The sequence below is a fragment of the Heterocephalus glaber genome, unplaced genomic scaffold, assembly GCF_053883595.1.
Source record: "Heterocephalus glaber isolate CG9 unplaced genomic scaffold, H.glaber_assembly_v1.0 deba00001504, whole genome shotgun sequence".
Lineage (NCBI taxonomy): Eukaryota > Metazoa > Chordata > Mammalia > Rodentia > Bathyergidae > Heterocephalus > Heterocephalus glaber.
Window position 1 is genome coordinate 16,921,045 of NW_028258324.1, and position 14,331 is coordinate 16,935,375.

The 14,331-nt window shown below is 44.9% G+C and overlaps 3 pseudogenes; 2 read left to right on the forward strand and 1 right to left on the reverse strand.

Moving 5' to 3' along the window:
* Positions 1-352: 352 nt before the first annotated feature.
* On the forward strand, positions 353-1,502 carry LOC101725311 (alpha-2-macroglobulin receptor-associated protein pseudogene; annotated as a pseudogene).
* A 1,820-nt stretch (positions 1,503-3,322) lies between these two features.
* Positions 3,323-5,086, reverse strand: LOC101720809 (DDB1- and CUL4-associated factor 8 pseudogene; annotated as a pseudogene).
* Positions 5,087-6,136: 1,050 nt separating this feature from the next.
* LOC101721149 (S-phase kinase-associated protein 1 pseudogene) lies at positions 6,137-6,669 on the forward strand (annotated as a pseudogene).
* Positions 6,670-14,331: the final 7,662 nt, after the last annotated feature.

The following is a 14,331-nucleotide window of genomic DNA, read 5'->3' on the forward strand; positions in this document are numbered from 1 at the left end:
CACATCTGCATTTTTTTCAATCCCTCTCCATTCCACAGGATACAATCCCTTTAGCATGGTACTCAGGCTATTGTGGGATTTTTTTGGGCGGGGGGGATTACTGGGAAAATACAACAAATTCCAGAGTGCATGGTTTTTAGCTTACTTCACCCCACTAGGGACACAGACCCTCAATCACTACACATTTCTATCTCAGGATGGAAGTATAGTAACTAGCACCTGGTCTGAAAGCTGCTAAGAAAAAGGGGCAGGAGGAGGAAGTGTCTGGGAATACTATATTCTTCTCTTTCCTCCTCCTCTTTCTTGGTCTGGGTTAGTAGAATCCAACTTTCCCAGGATGCAGAATTCCTGATTGGATCCGCTGCCACCCGCGTCCCACAAGCCAGGGGAGGAGTTCCGCATGGAGAAGCTGAACCAGCAGTGGGAGAAGGCCCGGAGGCTCCATCTCTCTCCTGTGAAGCTGGCCGAGCTGCACGCTGACCTGAAGATGCAAGAGCGGGACGAGCTTAACTGGAAGAAGCTGAAGGTGGAAGGGCTGGACGAGGATGGGGAGAGGGAAGCCCTGCTCGTCCGAAATCTCAACGTCCTCCTGGCCAGGTACGGGCTGGACGGGAGAAAGGACACGCAGGTGGTGCACAGCAACGCGCTGGCCGACAACATGCAGGACGACGGGCTGGACGATCCCCCCCCGGCTGGAGAAGCTGTGGCACAAGGCGAAGAGCTCGGGGAAGTTCTCCAGTGAAGAGTTGGACAAGCTGTGGCGGGAGTTCCTGCACCACAAAGCCAAGGTCCAAGAGTACAACGTGCTGCTGGACACGCTGAGCAGGACCGAAGAGGCCTACAGCAACGACGTCGGCCCCGTGGACCTGAGCCTCGGCAAGGGCGACGCCCTGTACGGGAAGCACAGGGAGCTCAAGGAGAAGCTGCAGAGCATCAACCGGGGCTTTGACCGCCTGCACAAGGTCAGCCACCAGGGCTAGGGCCCCGCCGCAGAGTTCGAGGAGCCGCGGGTGATCGACCTGTGGGACCTGGCCCAGACCGCCAACTTCACCAAGAAGGAGCTGGAGTCCTTCCGGGGGGACCACGTGTATGTGCTGCCCATGCCGGGCGCTGCCTGGGCGACTGCCGTGACCGGGCCACTGGGGGCTGAGAGGAAGGCGGCCGAGAGGCTGCAAAGAGTCCCTGTGCACCTGGCTCTTCCGCTCCATGGTGACAGTGGGGCTTCAAATCCAGGCCGGCCTGGGTGCGGGGGTCACACGAAGGAGGAGCTCAAGCACTTCGAAGCCAAGGTTGAGAAGCACAACCACTACCAGAAGCAGCAGGAGATCTCGCACAAGAAGCTGAAGCACATGGAGCCCATCGGCCACCAGGAGCACGTCAGCCACAACAGGGAGAAGTACACCCTGCTGGAGGAGAGGACCAAGGAGCTGGGCTACAAGGTGAAGAGGCATTTACAGGACCTGTCCAGCAGGGTCTCCAGGACAGGGCACAATGAGCTCTGAGGACGGCGCCCGCGGTGGAGACTGAGCAGAGAGCCCAGGGCTGTCCTGCTGTTGTGATAGACCCATGGTTAGTGCCAGGCTGGGCACAGCATCACAGCCAGGAGGACCCCTCCACCTGCCATCCGTCGCATCCCAGACCCGTGCCCTGGTCCCACCTGGGGCTGACGGAATTCCTGTCACTACCCCATGAGGGCCTTGAGGTCCAGCTGCCAGTCCCCCGGACAGTGGGCATCGCAGGCCTGCAGAGTTGCCCCAGACATGTTACAGAGCCCTTAAACACACTACAGTCTGCAAAAAAAAAAAAGCAGCAAGAGCATTTAAGACCAAGAATTCAACCGGGACTTTCAAACACACTGACCAGTAATAAAAACAACTATTCAAGCCCCAGCCACCAGAATCAATTCTTAAATTATTGACTTGTCCTCAATCTCAAGATATCAAGAAATTGACAAGCATAAAGTCATACAGTGGAAGTTCTTCCTTTCAGTCTTTCATTAGGAAGGGTGCTAGTGGGTTGAACTGGATAGCATTAAAAAAAATCAAGCATCTAAAGGAAAAAGAGTGTGTGCCTTCTATCACACACAGTACCAAGAAAGAGTCTGCTATGGCAGTGCCCTTCCTGAAGTGCTTTATAAACAGGCCAGCCTCTGGTTAAAAGAGCCATCCTGGGAGCTTCCCACAAGACTTAAGGAAAGCTGGGAGATCTGAGACAGAGTTGAATTTCTTGTTTTTCCCAACTCTTCCACAAAGACAGGGAAGGGAAGAAGTGAGGATTCTTCCATTCTTGAGCCTTTGACACCTATGGGTAAGCCTGGCGCTTTACTGACCATTTGTAAAGGAGAAGATGAGCCAGGTGTGGCCTCTGCATCAGTACTCTTGCTCATTCTTCCTTTAAGTCCCTTTATTGCATTCATAGAGAATATATAGGCATTTAAACTTTGACAGTAATATAACTTGTACATCTAAGTTTGACTTGCTTTTTGATATATTTATAGATATAAAATTAGGCCTCTAACAGTGGTAGAAACAGGGAGATTACTGCCACCAAGTAACCTTTTTTAAAAAAAATAACATAAGAGGTAACATCCTTCCTATTCTTCCTCCACCCCTGCCGCTCCCACCACTTCCTCAACCTCTCTCACCAGCCCTATTTAGGGGCAGATGGGACGATGAGAAGAGAGTGAAGGATACGTAGTCAAGCGCAAAACACTGTGAAAGTATGGAGAATAACTGGAGTGGAGAGGACAGTGAAGAGTGTGGGATGGTTAGGGACTCTAAGGACTTCTGGAAAATACAGGATCCTGGGGTGGGGTGGCTGCAGGGGTAGGGGCGATGAAACTGTCATAGAATTCTTTAAAAACAAAAAAAGGTATAAAACCTAAACCAAAGAGAGAATGGCACTCCTACCTCCTACCCTCCTCTCTGGCCCCTTGGTACTGAACAACCAGTTGTTCCCCCCACGCCCCACACAGAAACAAGGGAGATTATACAGAAAAAGAAGCCCCATTCCCTATCCTAAACAAGTTAGCAAAACAGGCTCTCTCTCTCTCTCCCCAGAAAAAAGGCTGCAGAGAGGCAATTTCTGCTGAGTCCTATGCATCTCAACACAAAACCCCACTCCAGGGCTCAACTCCCTCCCCTAGGTGCTCTCTGTTGGTTCATTCATTTCTCTCTGGTCTGTCCTCCAGAGATGCCTTTCTTTTATCTAAACAAAAGGACCAAAGTGTATTTCTGTTGAATGCAAGGGCCTGGGACAGGAAAGGGGTGCCCAGGTGGGATCTAGTTGGCAGCCCCAGCCCACCCCTCCTAGGTGTGAAGCCTCAGGATGGCATCCATTGGCCCCAGTCTGGGCCCTCCTCCTCATCCGAAGTGTCTGAGGAGCTGGGAGACTCGTGAGAGACCACATCTCTGGCCCCAACCCCAGGTTCTGTCCAGCACTGGTTATGGTGACAACTCTGCCTCAGGTGATGCATAAGGAACCAGAGCATGTGGCCATCGAACAGGTCAATGTGGTGCAAACTATCTTCATCATGCTCTCGCTTGTTCTTCCTAATCACATCCTTTAACCCTGTCAGCTCCGTGCAAGCTTCAGCTGTGGGTGCCCAGATCTTCACATTGTGGTCTAGGCCACTGGTTGCCAGCACAGGCAGGTGAGAGTGGAGCTAAAGACAGTTTACCACACTTCCCTTGCCTCCTGCCATGACCTGGATGATACGGCAGGATGATTTCTCCCAGAGGAAGATGTGCCTGCAGTCACTACTGCCCACCACAAACTCACTCTTGGGGCCTTAGAAATTGACACCTTTTATTGTGGCATTATTCCTGTGGCCCTTAACATATTGGGCCCCATCACTGTGAGAGAAGTTGAAGAGGTAAATGTCTTCATCATTGTAACTGGCCAGGAGCTCTGTCCCATTGTGGCTGTACACAAGACAGGTGATGTTTGCTTTGGACTCACTGTTCACCAAGTGATGAGGCCAGAATTTATTGAGTATTCCATTGCTCTCATTCTCATAAATTTTCTTCTGGTCATAAATTCTTACAAACTGATCTCATCCACCTTCTGCATACTGATGGGTATTAGCGGGATTCACAAAGATTGTATACAGTCCCACTTTCTTCTCTTTTTCTTTTGTCACCACCAGTTTCAAAGCTGGCCAATCTTGGTGAAGACAACTGAATCTTCACCTGCAGACAGAAAAAGTCTGGTTCCAGGGACAACCAGTGGAATGCTTCTTTGTGTGCCACATGCTTCATGTTCTTGCAGCACTGTGTGGCAGACAGTTCTGCTACCCAAACTTGTCCTTCCCTGGCACACATGGCCAGGGTGGAATCTCCACTGTTGGGAAGGATCTTGGTCTGCAAAACATCACTTTTGTGACCACTCTCAAAGTCGAGCACTGGCTGCCGTCACACCCAATCCCGCAGCACCACCTTTGGGTCATAGCTGCCACTGGCCAGCCAGGTGCCACGCTGGTTAAAGTGCAGGGTGTTGTGTTGACACAACCAGTGTGACCCTCAACCCCATGCTATAAGCATAAATGCTGTACAAAGACTCTGGCTCCACACACCTCATACACAAAGTGGGCACTCCCAAAGGGTAAGAGGGCTTGCCAGTGAGGTCGCAGCAGAACTGTTGTCTTTGAGGACATCCAGTCTTCCAGGGCCTGCTCATCATTTGATGAGTCCTGGTCACACTGGCCCACTAGCACTGTACAGAGTGCCAAGGATGTCCTTCTTCCTCCTCTTCTTCCTCTTCCTCACAGCTGTCATGAACTTAGCTTTCATCATTGATGGAGTAATGACCAGTGTACTCCAACCGGTCAGAGTCCTTTTCTTTACCTGAGCTCTCCTGTCTGTGCTATGACTTTCTGCACTGGTACAGTTGGCGCATCTTCACCTCCAGTCAAACTCAGGTTTGAGGCCTCTACTCCAATGCCTGAGGATGTCTCCCTCCCCTCTTCTGCCCCAGACATCCCCTCTGGACTGCTAGACCAGCTTCCATTAGCTAAGTCTGTTCTACCATCTGTGCCGCTCCCTTTGCTGGACATCTTGAATGATGTTTACTGTAACCAGCACTGGCCAGTGGCAACCACCACTGCTGCCTGCACCACCATGCTTTTCAGCCCCTTTTGGCACTGTTGTGGTTTTGTCCCTACTTTTTATTGAGCCTGTTTTCTCTCCACTCCTCTTCTTGGTATCTGAGCTCCAGCTATACAGAACTCCTTGTGTACCCGTGGCTTTAGTGTGCTCCTTTACCTCTGGATGATTGTTCATAATGTGCTCTGAGTCTGGAATGCCTTTCTCTTCTGGTTCATCTACCTAAGCCCTAGTCATTATTCTTCTTTGGGCCTGTGTACCACTTCCCAAAGATACTTTCCCTGCCCTCTAAACTGGCCTAGCAACCTGTTCTTCTAATCTTCCCTCTAACAGAGCCTCATCATCTCATCCTGCTATTGCCTGTCCACCAGCCTCTCTCTTCCAGCCTCATCTACCATGAGTTCTCTATGGTCAGGGATAGAGGTGGATTCTCCTTCAATTCTCCTTCAACCTGAGGATGTTTGAGCTTCAGTGCTCTTCACTTGCTCAGCTTTTCCTAAGGCCCCAACAGGGGCCCCGACAACATCCTCATTCAGTGAGAAACTGTTCCTGACACTGTGTCCTCATGATCATGTGATGGGCTTTGGAATGAGCAATTGGATTTTGTGCATGATATCTCAGAAGCATAGGAAACAAAACCAAAACCAGGCAAGTGGATTATATCAAACTAAAAAGCTTCTGCACATCAAAAGAAACAATCAACCAAATGAAGGCATGATCTATAGAAGAAAATATTTGCTAACCACTTGACAATAATTAATAGTCAGAATATATAAGCAACTCAAAAAACTTTAAGAACCACAACAACAAATCCAATATTAAGATCCACAAATGACATGAATAGATACTTCTCAAAAGAAGACAAATAGATGGCCAAAAATGTATGAAAAAATGTTCCATATCATTAGATGGCAGGGTAATGCAAATCAAAACTACAGTGAGATATTATCTTGTCCCAGTTAGAATGACTACTACAAATGCTTAGTGGCTTCGTCTGCCGCCGTCCTCCTGCATGTGGGCTCAGCTACTTGCTCATGTCTACCTCGGGCCCACCGTCCTCTAGAGACCAAGCACCATGGCTTCAATTAAGTTGCATAGTTCTGATGGAGAGATATTTGAAGTTGATGTTGAAATTGCCAAACAGTCTGTGACAATCAAGACCATGTTGGAAGATTTGGGAATGGATGATGAAGGAGATGATGACCCAGTTCCTCTACCAAATGTTAATGCAGCAATATTAAAAAAGATTGCTCAATGGTGTATCCATCACAAAGATGACCCTCCTCCTCCTGAGGATGATGAGAACAAAGAAAAGCTAACAGATGATACCCCTGTTTGGGACCAAGAATTCCTAAAAGTTGACCAAGGAACCCTTTTTGAACTTATTCTGGCAGCAAACTACCTAGACATCAAAGGTTTGCTTGATGTTACATGCAAGACTGATGCCAATATGATCAAGGAGAAAACTCCTGAGGAGATTCCTAAGACCTTCAATATCAAAAATGACTTTACTGAAGAGGAAGAAGCCCAGGTACGCAAGGAGAACTAGTGGTGTGAAGAGAAGTGAAACATTGTGCCTGACACTGTAACACTATAAGGATTGTTCCAAATACTAGTTGCACTGCTCTGTTTATAATTATTAATATTAAACAAACAGTAGACAAATGCAGCAGCAAATCAGTTGTACTAGCATAATATTGTTTTCATTGCATGTGTAGTTTCAGTACAGATTCCAAACCAATGGCTGAATTTCTTCTGGTCTGAGCAAATACTCTGAATAAAACAAAACTGTGGGTTCTCTGTAGAAAGTTGACATTTTGAGCTTTTCTCTCTTTTTGTAAAGTGATTTCTTCCTAATTTATTGTCCAGTTGACATTAGTGAGCTTTTAAAAGTTGGCATTGTAAATAAAACAACTTGCAAAAAGTTTTCTGAAATAGAATTAACAAAATATTATCTTTACTCAGAAGTTGGAAACTGGGAAAAGGCTACTTGAAATAACTATTCCACATGGGGTTATTTAGGATGTCTTCCAGCCTCCAGAGTCAACCAGTATCACTGGTATAGATAGGCCTGTATGTAGCAGGGCTCTCTTAATTGGACCTGAGGTCTTATTTTATTTGTTTTTAAATTTTTAATCTTCTCAGCTTTGAATATGTTGCCTAGGGACTCAGTAACTACCAAGTTTGTGGTTTGGGGAAGAAATGTAACTAGACAGTTTGTTATTAAAGATAAAAAAAAATTAACAAACGCTAGTGAGGATGTGAAGAAAAGGGAATACTTATATATTGTTGGTAGGACTTAAAATTAATATAACCATCATAGATGTATCATATGATCTATCTCTCCCATTTCCAGTTATATATTCAAGGAAATGAAATAGCATATCAAAAAGATACCTGCACAGCCATGTTTACTGTGGCACTGTTCACAATAGCCAAGATATGGAATCAACTTGTATGCCCATCAATGAATAAATGGATAAAGAAAAGGTGGTACAGATCACAGGGGAATACTATCCATCCATAAAAGGAATGAAATCCTGTTCCCTGCACAAAATGGATGGAATTGGAGGACATTATGAAATAAGCCAGTGAAATAAGTCAGATACAGAAAGATAAATACTGCATGTTCTCTCATATGTAAAAGCTAAACAATAGTCAACCAGAATGTGGAATAGTGATAAATGGAGATTGGAAAGAGTATGCAAGGTAGAGGAGAGTGCAGATAAAGAAAAGTTGGGTAAGGGACACTAAAATACAGAAGAAGTCCTGATGTTCCAAATCACACAAGGATGACTACAACTCAGAGCAACCTAGTATATCTTTTGTGAAGAGCTAGAATTGAGGAACTTGAAGGCTCCCAATATAAAGAAATGACAAAGAAAGGGAAATGCTAATTACCCTTATTTGATCAGTGCACACAATATGGATGTGTTGAAATATTGTACTGGTTCTCACTAAAATGTATAATCAATGTATGTTAATCAAAAGAATAGTGCACACACACACATATATATAATTGAAGTCATAAAATTGACAGACTATTGCACTTGATGTGCACATTGCAGGATTCATTCATAATAGCCAATATATGCAACAACTTATGCATCTACTTAAAGATGAAGAGATAAACAAAGTGTGGCAGGATGGAATAATATTCAGCCTTATAAAAGAAGAAAATCCTGTCATGTGCAACAGCATGGATGAAGGTTAAAGGACATATGGCATGAAATAATCCAGTCACAGAAGGACAAGTACTGTCATCATTCCACTGAAGTGAAGTATCTAAACAAACTCATGGAAAGAGAGAGTGAGTAGAGTGGTAATTGCTACAGGCTGGGGAAAGGGGCAGTTTAGTGCATCTATTCAGCAGGTATAAAGTTGCAGTTATGCAAGATGAGTAATTTCTACATATATGTTAACTACATTGTATCTATAGTTAATAGTGCTATATTGAATATATAAAATTTTGGTAAGAATATAGGTCTCACTTTACTCCATTCTTTCTTCTACATTTTACTCATTCTTACTACAATAAAAAAATCAAGGGATAATGGATAAACAAAATTACACACACACACCCACACACACACACAGAGATATACAGTGAATGTTTAAAAAAATTATTACATTAAAAAACACATTGTCATTAATCCCCCTCAAAATATTGCCACTCACATCAAACACACTATCCCATCATTCTTGCCACTTTTTAAGGCAATTCTGAAAGGCCTCTTTCTTGAGTGTCTTTAGGAGGCATGTGATCAAAAACACAGTGAATACTGCTGCACAGTATCATCCAATGGAAAGGCAAGCATGTAAATCTACTATGTAGTGTCCTCATCCACCTTAGTCACCGGATATGGAACCATGCAATTTCTGGCTCTTCCCCAAAGTCAAAATGATCATGACAGGTAAGTGTTTTGAATTGATTTGGGATATGGAGGCAGCCATAACAGTACAACTAAAGACACACATGAAAGAGGACTTCCAGAACCAATTCAGAAAGTGGCAAGAATGATAGGATAAATGTGTCCAACATGAATATTTTGAGGGGGATTAATATGTCTTACTGTAATAATTTTTAAAATTTAAACATTCACAGTATTTTTTTATCATACCACATATGGGAAGGTGTATGTGTGTGTAATGGAATATAAGTCAGCCTTAAAAAGAGAATTAGAGTGATCCTTCATTATCTATGGTTTCTCTTTCTACATTTTCAGTTATCCATGGTCAGCCACAGTCCAAAAGTACTGAGCATTCCATGAGTTTGAAAAGCAATCCCATCTCATGATTTGGTGGTTGCAGTTGAGCCACCATCATAGAAATGAACAATCTCCTGAGCATGTTGCATGTCCCCACTCTGCACACAGTTTATAGGCCTGTTGGTTTGCAAGTCCCAGTTCCCAGGACAAGTAATGCTTAGTAAGGATTCTCAGGCTCCAATTGCTTCAGTGTGGCCAGGTCTCCAAACTGTGTATTTTACTATTGGCTGCCTGAGTTCAAGGCAAGGGAAGGGCTGTTATTATCCTCTTGCTTCAGGGCTTCAGTAAATTGTGAAAGACATTTTCTCCTAGGCACATTTAAATGAGCCTGGGGCACGGTTGCAATGGCTCCTCAAATGGTACCTTCCAAAGGCACCCTGCCCAACTCAATAACATCTTTGAGTGTTCATGATCTGTTCTGTCTCCCCCTCCTCAAGTGCTGAGCAGAAGCAATGTATGTTACCAGACATCCATCATGTGGACCAGACCCACAGCCCAGTCAGAGAAGACATTTTCGCCTCAAGTGTACAACTGTCCGGATAAGCACCTGGTGACACACTGAAGGTGGCTCAGTTTTTCCTGCTGTAGTGAAAGTAAATATAGGGTCCAGGCACTGCCTATGTGCTTTACTTTTAAGGTTAATTCTCTCAACAACCTATGAGGATGGTCTATTATTAACCCCATTTTGCAGATGTGGATACTGGGATCCAGGCTGACTAATTTTCCAAGGCCATGTTGCTGGTAATGCTGAAACAAGATCCTATGTCTGAAATGTTTAATTGATTATAAAATAACAGTGATCCCATGCCTATTTAGAGTCCTACAAATAAGCAATGGGAGTCAAAGATGAGAAAAGAATATTTTCTCCTGCCACATTTAGTTCTCTTGGGGCAGAGTGAGGGATAGAGGCAGAATTTGAACAGGGGAGTACCAATCCAGGGAAAACAAGTCAGACAAATATTTACTAATGAAGGTCTAAAAAGAGCTATTTTGAAATCCAAAATAATTTTCTACCAAAAAAATCCTTCCAGATTATATGTAAAATAGAGCTAGTTGTAGAAAAGAATGGGAAAACAGGTGCAGAGCCAACATCAAATGTTCATTTCTGTGTCTTTATTATTCTTCATAGCAATGCCCATTATATTATTCTCTTTTCTATCCATTCTTCATACAAGAAAACTGATGTTCAGAGAGCTTAAGAGACCAAAGTCAGTTCGCACAGCAGAACCTATATTTGTGTGCATGTTAATCTTTATATCTAGATGTCCCTCCAAAGCCTCATGTGCTCATATGTGGGGCTTTGGGGAGATAATTGGATTGTGTAGGTGTGATAATAGATTAGCCTACTGAAGAGTTTATAGCTAAATGTGATATTAGGAAGTAAAGCATGATGGGAAGAGGTGGGTCAATGGGGGAGTGGTCTGGAAGGGTCTGTCTCCTTTCTTTCACCTTATTGCTGTCTGCTTCCTGCTGCCATGCCATGAGCTGTCTTTCCTCTGCCATGCTGCCCTGCCTTGGAACCAGCAGACTATGGACTGAAACCTCTACAGACTGTGAGCCAAAATAAACCTTTCCTTGTTAAATTTGTGAGTATCAGATATTCTGCCTCACCAAGTAGAAAATAACTAAGACAGAACAAATCTGCAAAATTGCTGAGTCTATATGAGGTAGGAGGTTAGGATTGGGGCAAACTGGAAAACCCACTTGGCAAAATATGTCACAAATCATAAAATGCCAAGGACTAACCAGTTGAGCAAGGTGTTTTCTAAAGAGAGAAGATGTGCAGAAAACAGAACCCAAGTGTCTCCAGACTTATAGCTCTTGAGCACTGTTTACAGAACCAATCAAAAAGCACTATTTCCAATCCTTCATTTGAATCTTGTGCTGTTCAGTGGACCAATCAGAAAGCACTATTCCCAATCATTCATTTACATCTAAGCAGGACCAAGGGAAAGGCACTGTTCTGATCTGATCCTTCATTTACATCTGACGTGAGACCAAGAGATTTTCTTCACGGGAGAATTGCCCCAGTGCTGTATATACATAAGGTGTGACCAATCCAGGTATTTTGAACACAAAGGTTCCTTTTCTTTTTATCCTTGGAGCAGTTGTGGGCCTTCACCAGCCCATGCCTTCCCTGTGGGAGTGTAATTTCTTTCTTCTTCAATAAATCCACAGCCTTGGTGCCTTTTCTGCATGTCTTTTCAAGTTCTTTGTTCAAGACAGCAAGGTCCTAGATAGAAGCCCCAAGGACCAATCCCCTTTCAGTAGCTCACATACACTCTAGCCCCCAACACTGTCAATCCTGGAATGCAGCTGTCACATGACTGAGGGACAGACAACTTTGCAGGACTGGGAGTCAGTGAAAAGACCTTGCTGAGTCTGAAGTTTTGAGCCCTGCCTCCCTCCTTCTCTTCCTCTTCCTGTCCAACCACAGCTGCTTCCACTTAGCAGGCCCAAGATTCATTGCTGCTAGTGTTGAGACCTGAGCTCAGCTCTCAGGGGACCACATTTGAGGAGCCTGGTGACTCAGGGCCTCCACTCTGAATTCCTATTAAGCACTCTAGATTTAATAGCTGCTATTAATACAAATTATGCTTCATTAAGCATGAAGCTATGGAGAACGGGCTTGGAGGCTCCATTTCAATACAGGGCTGAAGGACAAACCAAACAGCTATTTTTAATCTTGGCAATGTCAGTGGGGAGAAAGCAGCCTAACAAAGCATGTTCCTGTCGTTACTACTGCAAAGTGAATTTTTCACATTCGCAAATAAACATCCTTTGTTTTCAGTACGCAGTGTGTGATGAAGGTAAATGTTTCCCTTTGGTGGGGGATGGGAGCACTCAGAACATTTTCTCCCACACAACTTTTTTCCTACAAAGCCTGAGAAGAAAAAAGGAAGAAAAAACTCTCAGTACGTCCCTTCGCAGGGTTTCTGCTAGAGTTCACTCTGCAGTCCTGAAGAAGGCTGGGCTCTCAGAAATGGCAGTCTGCCATCCTTGCCACTCCACCAGCACCTCACTGTCACCTGTACCTTACGTGATATCAGAGACAGCTCAAGAGTAGACACAAATAGGGCTGGGGATTTAACTCTGGTTCCACTGCCTGCCTCCCAAGCACAAGGTCCCAAGTTCGATCTCTGATACCAAAAAAAAAAAAAGAGTAGACACAAATCACAACTGTGGCATTCTTCTGCACCAAGGGTCTTGCACCAGTACAAGCACTTTCTGTGAAAAGTCAGAATATATACTGTAGGCTTCCTGAGCCCTGAAATCTCTGCAATGAATAGTTAATCTGCATTGGACACAAAAGCAGACAAAGCCACGCCCTACTGAGGTCCCCAGTCGCAAGGAACATGCCCAATCAGCCCTCTGCAGACAGTCAGGTCTGTGCATACCTTACTGAGGTCCCCAGTCACACGGAACATGCTGAATTAGCCCACTGCAGACAGGCAAGTCTGTGCACGCCCTACCGAGGTCCCGAGTCATGAGGAAAATGCGAAATCACCCCGCTGCAGACAGGCAGCCACCTGGTTCCCTCATACTACAAAGACACAGAGGACACCAGACCACCAGACCAAGGTACTGAGTCCCGCTGCTCATGGCCCAGAGGTAGGGGTTTCTGAGCCATTGTCCCACTGCACCTGGTCCAGAGGAAGGTGCTTCCTGATCACCATCCCTCCCGCTGCACCCAGCCCAGAGGAAAGGGCTTTTGGGCCACCTTCTGTCCCCCTGCTCCTAGCCTAGAGGAAGGGACTTCTGGGCCACCATACCTCCCACCACTCCCAGCCCAGAGGTAGGGGCTTCTGAGCCACCATCCCACTGCTCCTGGTCCAGAGGAAGAGGCTTCCAGGCCACCATCCCTCCCGCTGCTCCCAGCCCACAGGAAAGGGCTTTTGGGTCACCATCCCTACCACTGCTCCCGGCCCCTATCCTACCTCACCCAGCTCAGAGGAGGTAATCCGTGCAGGTGCTAACAGCCCCCTGCCCCAGTCGAAATGAGAAGACACATAAATAAGTCTCAAAACCAGACTTCCAGATCACCTACAGCAACCCCAAAGGGAAATGAGATGGAACACTCTGATACTCAACCACCTGGACCCACTGAACTGGCAACAAAAGGGGATCTGGAAAAAATGAAATCAGAAATAATTTCTCAGATAACAGGAGAAATTGTGCCCCTAGTGCAAGACATGATTAATAAATCTAGAGAGGAGCTGAGGAACATGATGGAATCCCAACATAAGAAACAAATGGAATCCATAAAACAGATGCAAATAGATTTCCAGGACATGAAAAACTCCATTGAAAGTCTACACAGCAGAATGAGCCAATGTGAGGACAGAATTTCAGATACAGAAGATAAGATTGCAATTAGTGACCAGGAAAAGAAAAATTGCTTCAAAATTACAAGGGAACATGAGAAATCAATCCAGCAGCTCCTAGATGATGCAAAGAAGAATAACATAAGACTGATTGGGCTCAATGAAGAAACAGGAGAGAGTGCAGATGACATAAAAAAATCTTTTCACAGAAATAATGGCAGAAAACCTCCCAAGCAGGGGAAAAGAGCTTGACATACAGATAAGTGAGGCATATAGGATTCCAAATAGCCTTGATCAAAAACATCTACACATAGGCACATAATTGTTAAGATTCCAGAAACACAACAGAAGAACAAAGTTCTCCAAGCCGTCAGAGAAAAGAAACAAAACACATACAAAGGAAAGCCTATCAGAATCACAGCAGACTTCTCAACACAAACCGTCAAGGCAAGAAGAGCTTGGAGTGACATATTCCAAGCCCTAAAAGAAAACAGCCTCCAACCCAGATTGATGTACCCTGCAAAACTATCTTTCAAAATGGATGGAGAAATAAGATACTTTCATGACAAAGAGCACCTTAGGAACTTCGTGAATACCAAACCAGCACTCCAAAGAATTTTACACAATAGCCTAGGA